The sequence below is a fragment of the Acyrthosiphon pisum genome, chromosome A1, assembly GCF_005508785.2.
Source record: "Acyrthosiphon pisum isolate AL4f chromosome A1, pea_aphid_22Mar2018_4r6ur, whole genome shotgun sequence".
Classification (NCBI taxonomy): Eukaryota; Metazoa; Arthropoda; class Insecta; order Hemiptera; family Aphididae; genus Acyrthosiphon; species Acyrthosiphon pisum.
In genome coordinates, this window is record NC_042494.1 from 56,070,178 (window position 1) to 56,078,706 (window position 8,529).

Here is an 8,529-nt window from a genome sequence, read left to right on the forward strand (position 1 = left end):
CAAAGAAAAGTGTCGTAACTCACTTTTACAAAATGTTCAGGAACAACAATAATAATATACATAAGTATATTCTAATTCTGGATTTCAAAAATTTTAAATTTCAAAATCATTTTTATAATCTTTTAGATTCTATGTTAAAATACATTTATTTATTTTTCTTGTGACGTATATGTATATTATGTGTATAATAATTTATAGCTTTTAATAGTAATTAATTATAAGACCATTAACATATTATATAGAAATATAAAATATCTAAACATATTATCAGTACCGAAGAAAGGGGGAGAGTTTGGTTGTTCAAACCACCCCCTTGATATTTTTTACTATATGTACATTGTATATATAGATGCGTAAAAATTAAAAAATGAATAAGAAACATTTTGATATACATATCAGTGTTGCCAAAATGTACAATCAAAAAAAAGTAAAAAGGTGATAAAAAAAACTAGATAAGGCTAGATAAAAAGTCTTCCAAAAAAAGCTATAAAAAGCCCGATAAGGCTAGATAAAGTCTTAAAAAAAGCTATAAAAAGCCATAAAGTATTTTCTATTATCTATGTAAAATGTTGGATTTTATTATAGTTCTAATTAATAAAAAGATACATTTTAAAGATAAACAAATATATTATATGTGTATTACACATACGCATATAATTTTTTATGTAACCCCTCCCGTCGAAAATATCTAAGTGTACACCACTATAAAAACTTTCATGATTGCGAAAAATTAAAAATGTATAGGTACATTAATTTCACAATGGTTGTAACCGCGGTTACCTAACCTAATCTTATTAGTTTTAATAGAATATATAGCTACATTATATCATGTACCCAACTATTATTGTGTTATTAACTTTTGACTCGATACCGATTTGCCGTAGAACGTAGTGAAAGGGTTTTGGTATAAATAGACGCATCTATCTAAAGTTCTGATGACAATATCATATCCTCGTTCGCACTTCACGTATACTTCCGGCTAGTCACGATAACTGAGTACATAAAAAAATTAGTAATCAACTTTTTCAGCCACATAAATTCTATTAGCAGTGTGAAATTCTACAACTAAGTGACCCATCTTCTGCGTACGCCAACTTAATCTTCTATCATGATATTATTATTATCTATATCTTCTAATTGTCCACAGTTCACAAATATTATAATATTCTAGACTACGGTACATATTGTTAAATATTATAACATTATCATCTTTTGTTGACTTTTATTATTGATATATTATATTTTTCCAAATGTCAGAAATGATAGATACGCTTTGACAAAAAGCTAAGATGACAATGTCAGGAATACTTTTAAAAAAAAAATAAATAAATTGACAGTTGCGTAAAATCGTCCTAAATATTTTGAAAATGTCACTGTAAATATAAAAATATAAAATATAATAATATATTATACCTACTACGCAATAGTTTCAAATCCTCACAAAAAATATTATTTAATTATAACAAAATGATTGAAGTCGTTATTCTTCGTTTAAATATCTTATTTCGTCCAAATTAGAACTTTTAGTGTCTACAAAAAAAAAATCAGGCATGTGTATTTTTGATATTTTCAAATAGCCATATGATGAAAATTCACGAAAAACCTTGTGGGTATTCAAATAATTCCAAGCTTTTTGGCAAAACGAAATTTTTTTCATCGGTATACATAGAAAAAAGGCTATAAAATAGAACAGGTCATACCTATGTCTATAAATAGCCCACAATATTAAAAAAAAATTATACCATGTACCTATAGAAAATGTTGATACACACATTTGGTGAAAATTTAAAGTATCTACAATACTATTCATCTTTAAATTACAAGAAAATAAGAAAACTGATTTGGTCGAAAACTATAGTTTTGCGTAAAAATTACTGTTTTCCCTATTATTTTTTAGGTTTTCCATATTGAAAATTTCTTGAAATTTTTAATTTTGACCCCAAAAAATAACCAACTAGATTCATTTTCCTACCAAAAAATTATATTGAAGTCGAAAACATAGACGTATAATATCACACGTATATATTATACGTCTATGGTTGAAAATTACAAAATGTTTTCTATTTTAAATCTATGAAAAAAAACACACATTATGTGGGTACAAAATTGTAAAATCAATATATTCAGCGCACCGCTCAGAATCTAAAATTACATAATATTATTGTTACTGCTACTCATAGTGCCTATAGCCTAACCTAGGGGAGTATTTACTATTTATACAGTTAAAAATAAACCCATAATTTTTAATTACATAGTAAATAATGTTTCTTTTAAACGGTATATACAGAGTGATTCACCAAGCAATTTCACCGCATTATTTTCTTCAATAATGCAGTTATTTAAAATCTGATTTTTGAAATTTTTAAATACACTTAAACAACATATTTTGTACTACTTAAAAAGTATCCTGTGGAGATACAAACTTTGGTTTTTTAAATGATACCCCACCTTTTCAACTGTAAATTATTCAGTGGATAATTTTTCTGAACAATTATTGACGTATCAGAATCAAAATTCGTACAAGTAGTTTTTGAGTTATTTAACACGTTGACGGGCAGTAACCGCTATAGCAGTCATCCTGATTCAAGTTGTAATATGATCATGACTGGTATAGCAGTTTAGCAGTTATATATGCATAAAAAGTCGTAAAATGACATGACTGCTAGAGCAGTTGCGTTTCTTGTGGCTTCGCCACAATGGAAATTATCTAGTGTCCTATTGTGACTTACTTAGGGCTGTTCGATTAATTTTTTTATCACTCGATTATTAATTTCACATTTTATCGATTATTTCGGTTAATCGAAAATTAATAATCAAACCAAAAATCGATTTTATAACGATTGATTAATCGATCACCGATTTTTTTAGTGACTGAATAAACGATTAATCGATTTTTTTTTAATGACTGATTAACCGATTAATCGATTTTTTTAATGAAGATTAGTGTGTTGGCATAAAGTAAACACAGACCCACTCAAAATGGAATAGAGTAAAAAATTCCCCAAGTGCTAAAAATAGAAGTTCATTCAAACCGTCAAAATAACGATTAATCATCTTGTTTATTCGAAAAATTCGATTATTTGATTGATCGTAAATTCGATTATTTGATTAATCGGAAATTTGATTAATCGAATTTAGATTATTTGGCGATTAATAGAATTTTATGAAAACTGTAAAATAATCGATGAAAATAATAATCGTCGTAATAATCGATTAATCGAAATAATCGAACAGCCCTAGACTTATTAACAATTTGGGCAAAAAAAAAATCAAATATTCTAAAAATTATATAAAAATCTATGGATTATGCCCAATCAGAGTGACTACCAAATTACAGTAATTTGCATAACTGCATTAGCAGTCATGTCCGTCAATGTGTTAACTTTGTACCTACTATAAGGAAAAATGCTAATAAGTCCATTATAATGGGTTCGGTTGATATGGGGGCCACGGCGACGTGTTGAACATTTTGATAATTACCTAATATTAATCTATCAACATTTATAATTTGTAAAAATGGTCCAATATTACGTCTATTTTATATTTTTGTAAAACCACTTTTAAGGAGTATTATCCTTAGTACAAACATTTTGATAACTAAGAAATTACTCATTGAAATTTAGAATTAAGTACATCAACCTTTTCTAAAAATTATCCACTAAATAATTTACAAAGAAAAGGGGGGTTCTCATTGGTAAAACAGAATTTTGTATCACCACTGGGCACTATATCCTTAAGTAGGTGGTACAAAAAATCTGTTACCGTGTATAACATTTATTATAACATTATACACCAGTCAACAATATAAACTAACAAAGGTTTCTATACTAAAAAGAAGAACCCAATTATACGTATAGGTAGTAACTAAGTAATGTTTTATTTTCTTTGACTTTATGTTAGATCATAGCCAAGTTCATCGTTTTACATAGGTATACATATAAAGACAAATAAAATATGTGCTCTTCGACAGTGACATACCTAGAGGCTTCAATATTTTTTTATTTCTTACGATCAGGTGTTTGAATAATATTATTACCTGTAAATTATAGTAAAATATACATTCAAAACGTTTGCTCGTTGTTGTAGAAAATAACTCATTCGATTAAAACGACCCAAGTTGTTTTAAAAATTATTTTTCTTCTCACATCATAAAATCATAATAAAGCAGTATATAATTTATCTTAAAAAAGAGTGAGACTCGTGTTGTATAGTCGTGTAATGGTCGTGTATAACATTATGATGGAACGTTCAGATTGGATGAATGAAAACACATTATTTGTGTCATTAAAATAATAATAGTTAATAATTTTTTTTTCATAGGTGTTTAAAAATATTCAAAATAAAACTAAAAAAAAAAGAATTAAATACTCGTTGAACGTAATTTTGTAGCAGTAGAGTTTTGATACTATTGCCACATTACATATTTTCTTACATACGCTCGACTACAAAAAAAAGAACAACACAAGTATATAGGTACGCTGACTTTAATGGTAACCATGAATACCTACCTACCGTATAATGTATAATATAAAGGGTGAATATGTTTGATGGGGTTCTGCACATATTCGGATCATACATAAATTATTAGAAGAATTGGCACGAATAAAAAAAAAAAATAAAAAAAGTTTTCTTCAATGTTACATATATTATTATTATTAGTCTATAAATTCGCGTGGCGCTGCACAGGTCGCAACGGTACAGAATATTAAATAAAAGCGTTGAAAAATGAAAAATGAAAAGTGTAATTTTATTTTTACAGTCGTATCCCGAGAATAATAATTCGATGTTAGTGTAGCGAATTACTAATTTTTAGAAATATCCTGACTTATGAGCTATAAATTGCACAGGTTAGGTTAATATGGTATAAACATACAGGTACCTACAGCTGGCTGCTGGTAGATATTTTATGGTGTAACACTGTAACTAACAGGGTTGGGTATATCATAGTTACATGTAACTAAGTTATGTAACTCGGTTACTTTTGTAAATTAAAATTTAACTTGTAATTTGTAATTAGTAACAAATTTTCCTGTAACTTAATAGACAAGTTACAAGTTAAATTAAAAGTTACATTGTGCTTTTCTTGCTTTGATAATTCATATAAGTTGGTCTGCAAAAGAAAAAAAAATGTTTAATTAGATTCTTTAATAAGATTAATAAGATTCCTCATAAGTTTGTCTACCTCCATTAAAAAAAAAAAGTCTACCGGAAAGTCAAATTAAATTTTGTAGTTAGACATCGGATATTTTCTCATAAATTAACAAATTCTCATACAACGATTTTCTTCTTTTGTTTTTATTCAATAATTAATGAAGTAATAACCGTAAATACTTGAAATTTACACCATATGTTTATTTTATAATTTTTTTAATTTTTTTTTTAATAAATGTAAGTAAAATAAATTTTTCTCGTTTGGCCTAAATCCTTGATAATTTAATATAAAGCTGAAAGCTCCTCACTTATTGTTACAATACCAGTTTAAAAATGTCAATTAAATTTTATTTGTTGGGTCAGAAAACGTGAACATTTAATACAAGTCTCCTGATATTATATTGTTACAATAGCAGTTGAAAAATATTAATAATACATAGTCCACATTTTTTTTATAAGCATTTACCGTTCAAATATTGACAAAATACAAAAATGATTTTGTAGTTATAAAATGTTCATCTATATAGCTAAGGATTGAAAATGTAGAACAAGATTCCACGTAAATAGGTAAATAAATTATTTTGTTCACAATAACATCATCAAGTATACTTAGTAATATATTATTATAGGTTGACTGACAATCTTTGCTCAGAATCGATTTCCGTATACATTGATTTTATATCATTGAATTCAAATTTAACACCATCCTTTACAGTGACGGGTACTTATAACCTACTGTGCAGCAGAGTGACACCCACTTGCCCACTTTTTTTATTTCCTGATTATTTAAAATAGTTTTGAGAATTATATATTTTTACCTCTTAAAATTAAAATCTAGATACAATGCTTAAATTAGAAAATCTTATAAAGTTTTAAAAGCTGTATACAGAAACAAAAATAATTTTAAAAAAAACACCATTGTAACAATGTATCTATCATTCCACTCGGAATCTAAAATCTCGGGTGGTGGATCTATTCCCGTTATCCCACCCCATAACTATGACACTACGGCACTACGGCACTACTATGCATGATTTATACACATTGCACAAAACGTGTCATATGCATCTAATAATAATGTGCGAATACTATTAAGATAGACAGTTTACAAGGAATCACATTTCGCACTTATGAATTATATTATGCATTTGCGGAGAAATGACGTGACGCGACGCGCTCAGTCGTAGGATAGTATTCGTCAACAGAATAATATAATATAACAATAATAACAATAATAATAATAATAATAATAATAATAATAATAATAATAATAATAATAATGATATAATATTATTACTAGTAGAGGCTATAGAGACAATAGGGCAGTTATAAAATATAATTATATGCATTAGTGCATTACGCATTATATTGTGACAATATTGGCGACGACGAAAATGGACAATCGTATTCGTCATTAATATGGCGTAGGTACAGCGTACAGGTGGTGGTTATCAGTGGCGTCATTTGGGGAGTGGTAGGGTGGGCATTTGCCCCCCACCCTGACATTAGCGGGCCGCTGTCGGGCCGCTGTCGTGCCGGGTATGGGCTAGTTTTGGGCCTTTATATAGTAGCTAATGGGTAATATATTTTAGTAACCCCTACATGTATGTATTAATTATTTAGTTATTGTTATCTCTCAAAAAAATGGGTTACTTACCTGTATGCTTATGATATTAATCTTTGATACTAACTAGTAAGTATACAATTATGTATAAGGAGGGTATTTGTATTGAGATAAAAATGCAATATTGTAATGTAATGTAATGTAAATGTTAGCGAGTTTTTTTTTCAGTTTTACTTTGGGCCGGTCAAAAATTTTGCCCCCCCCCCCCTCTCAAAAACTGAAATGACGCCACTGGTAGTTATCCGACTGATAGACCACAATTGTAGTGTAAAATATAATGTACGATAGGTATTGGTACTTATACTTAATATATATATCTATATTCTATACAGTGTAATATTTTTTTTAACTTGATCGCATTCGCCGGGGAAACTTTTACTTTAAGAACACCTTCATAACACTGTATGTCAACGGGAATGATATTAGTGCGTACGCATTATTATTACCTAGTAAAATGAGCCGCACTATTGTTATAAAGTATAAAATACATCGGTAAGTGAGTTGTTATAAACTTTCAAAATTTTATAATATTATTATTTAGAAATAATTAAGAATTTTTTCAGCATTATTTTTCATTAAATGCAACACCTAACAAATATGAAATAAGCAATTTTTTGCGTGCTTTTAAAATTATTTATCCAAAATGTTACCTTTGGCACGGCGTGTCATTATATAGCCATATATGTATCGGGTTATCCATTCACGTTTTATACTTCAAATTATACAATATATAGGCTATAGGTTTATTTATTATTATATTATTGTCTTCGTCGTCGAATGCGAAGCAAACGCCGCATTGCATGCGAGTGCATTGTTGATTATAATATTATTATCATGCTCTAAGTACCTTACATATTATACGGCTATAATACCTATATTATATTTATAGTATGACAGACGCGCTTGCGAGATAACTATGAAAAGGAGTTTATATACAGCATAGTATTATAATATTATTATATGCCTTCGAAAAACGCGTATAAAAATATTGTTTATTTTGTATTATTATAGAATTAAAATCTATTAAAAAAAGAATTTTTAATTTTTAACAATATACAATAATATTATGTATAGGTATTATATTATACGATAATACTATATATACTGTACTTTTGTGTACCATATATTATTATACTTTACAATACAATACTGTACTATACTATACTGTACAATAGTATACTATGATAGCTGGGATATCTGGCATATGGGTACTTCAACCAAGAATAAGTGAATTCAAAAAAATTAGGACCTTCCTACCTATAATGTTACAAACCCAACGTGTATTAAATTGTTAATTCCTCTGCACTCACGGCATCTTAGCATACTCCAATTTCATATCATTTCCCAGCAACTCAATTAGTCTATTCTGTAATAACCAATGGGTGCAGATGTGCAGCGCAACTCCCTCGTGGTTTCATTAAAAGTAAAAGATCACGCACCCTCGACCCCAAAACATCCTCGGTTTCATAATCTCCCCTTATTTTGATGTATATTATTTCTTCTTGTATACCTACACTCGTCCCCAAACTAATTACATACTTTGGTACTTATTAGTGAGTTCCTACCTTCCATTTCTGCACTTATATACAAATAATTAGGCCTCAAAAAGCCCATATTTTTATTTAAAAATCTCCCAACTTTTAATTCACAAAAATCATCATTTACTAAAAAAATCATTCTAAATCGCTCTGTCATCATAAATTCACTCAGAAGTTTATAATAAATTATTGTAGTACCTATACAAACTAATAATT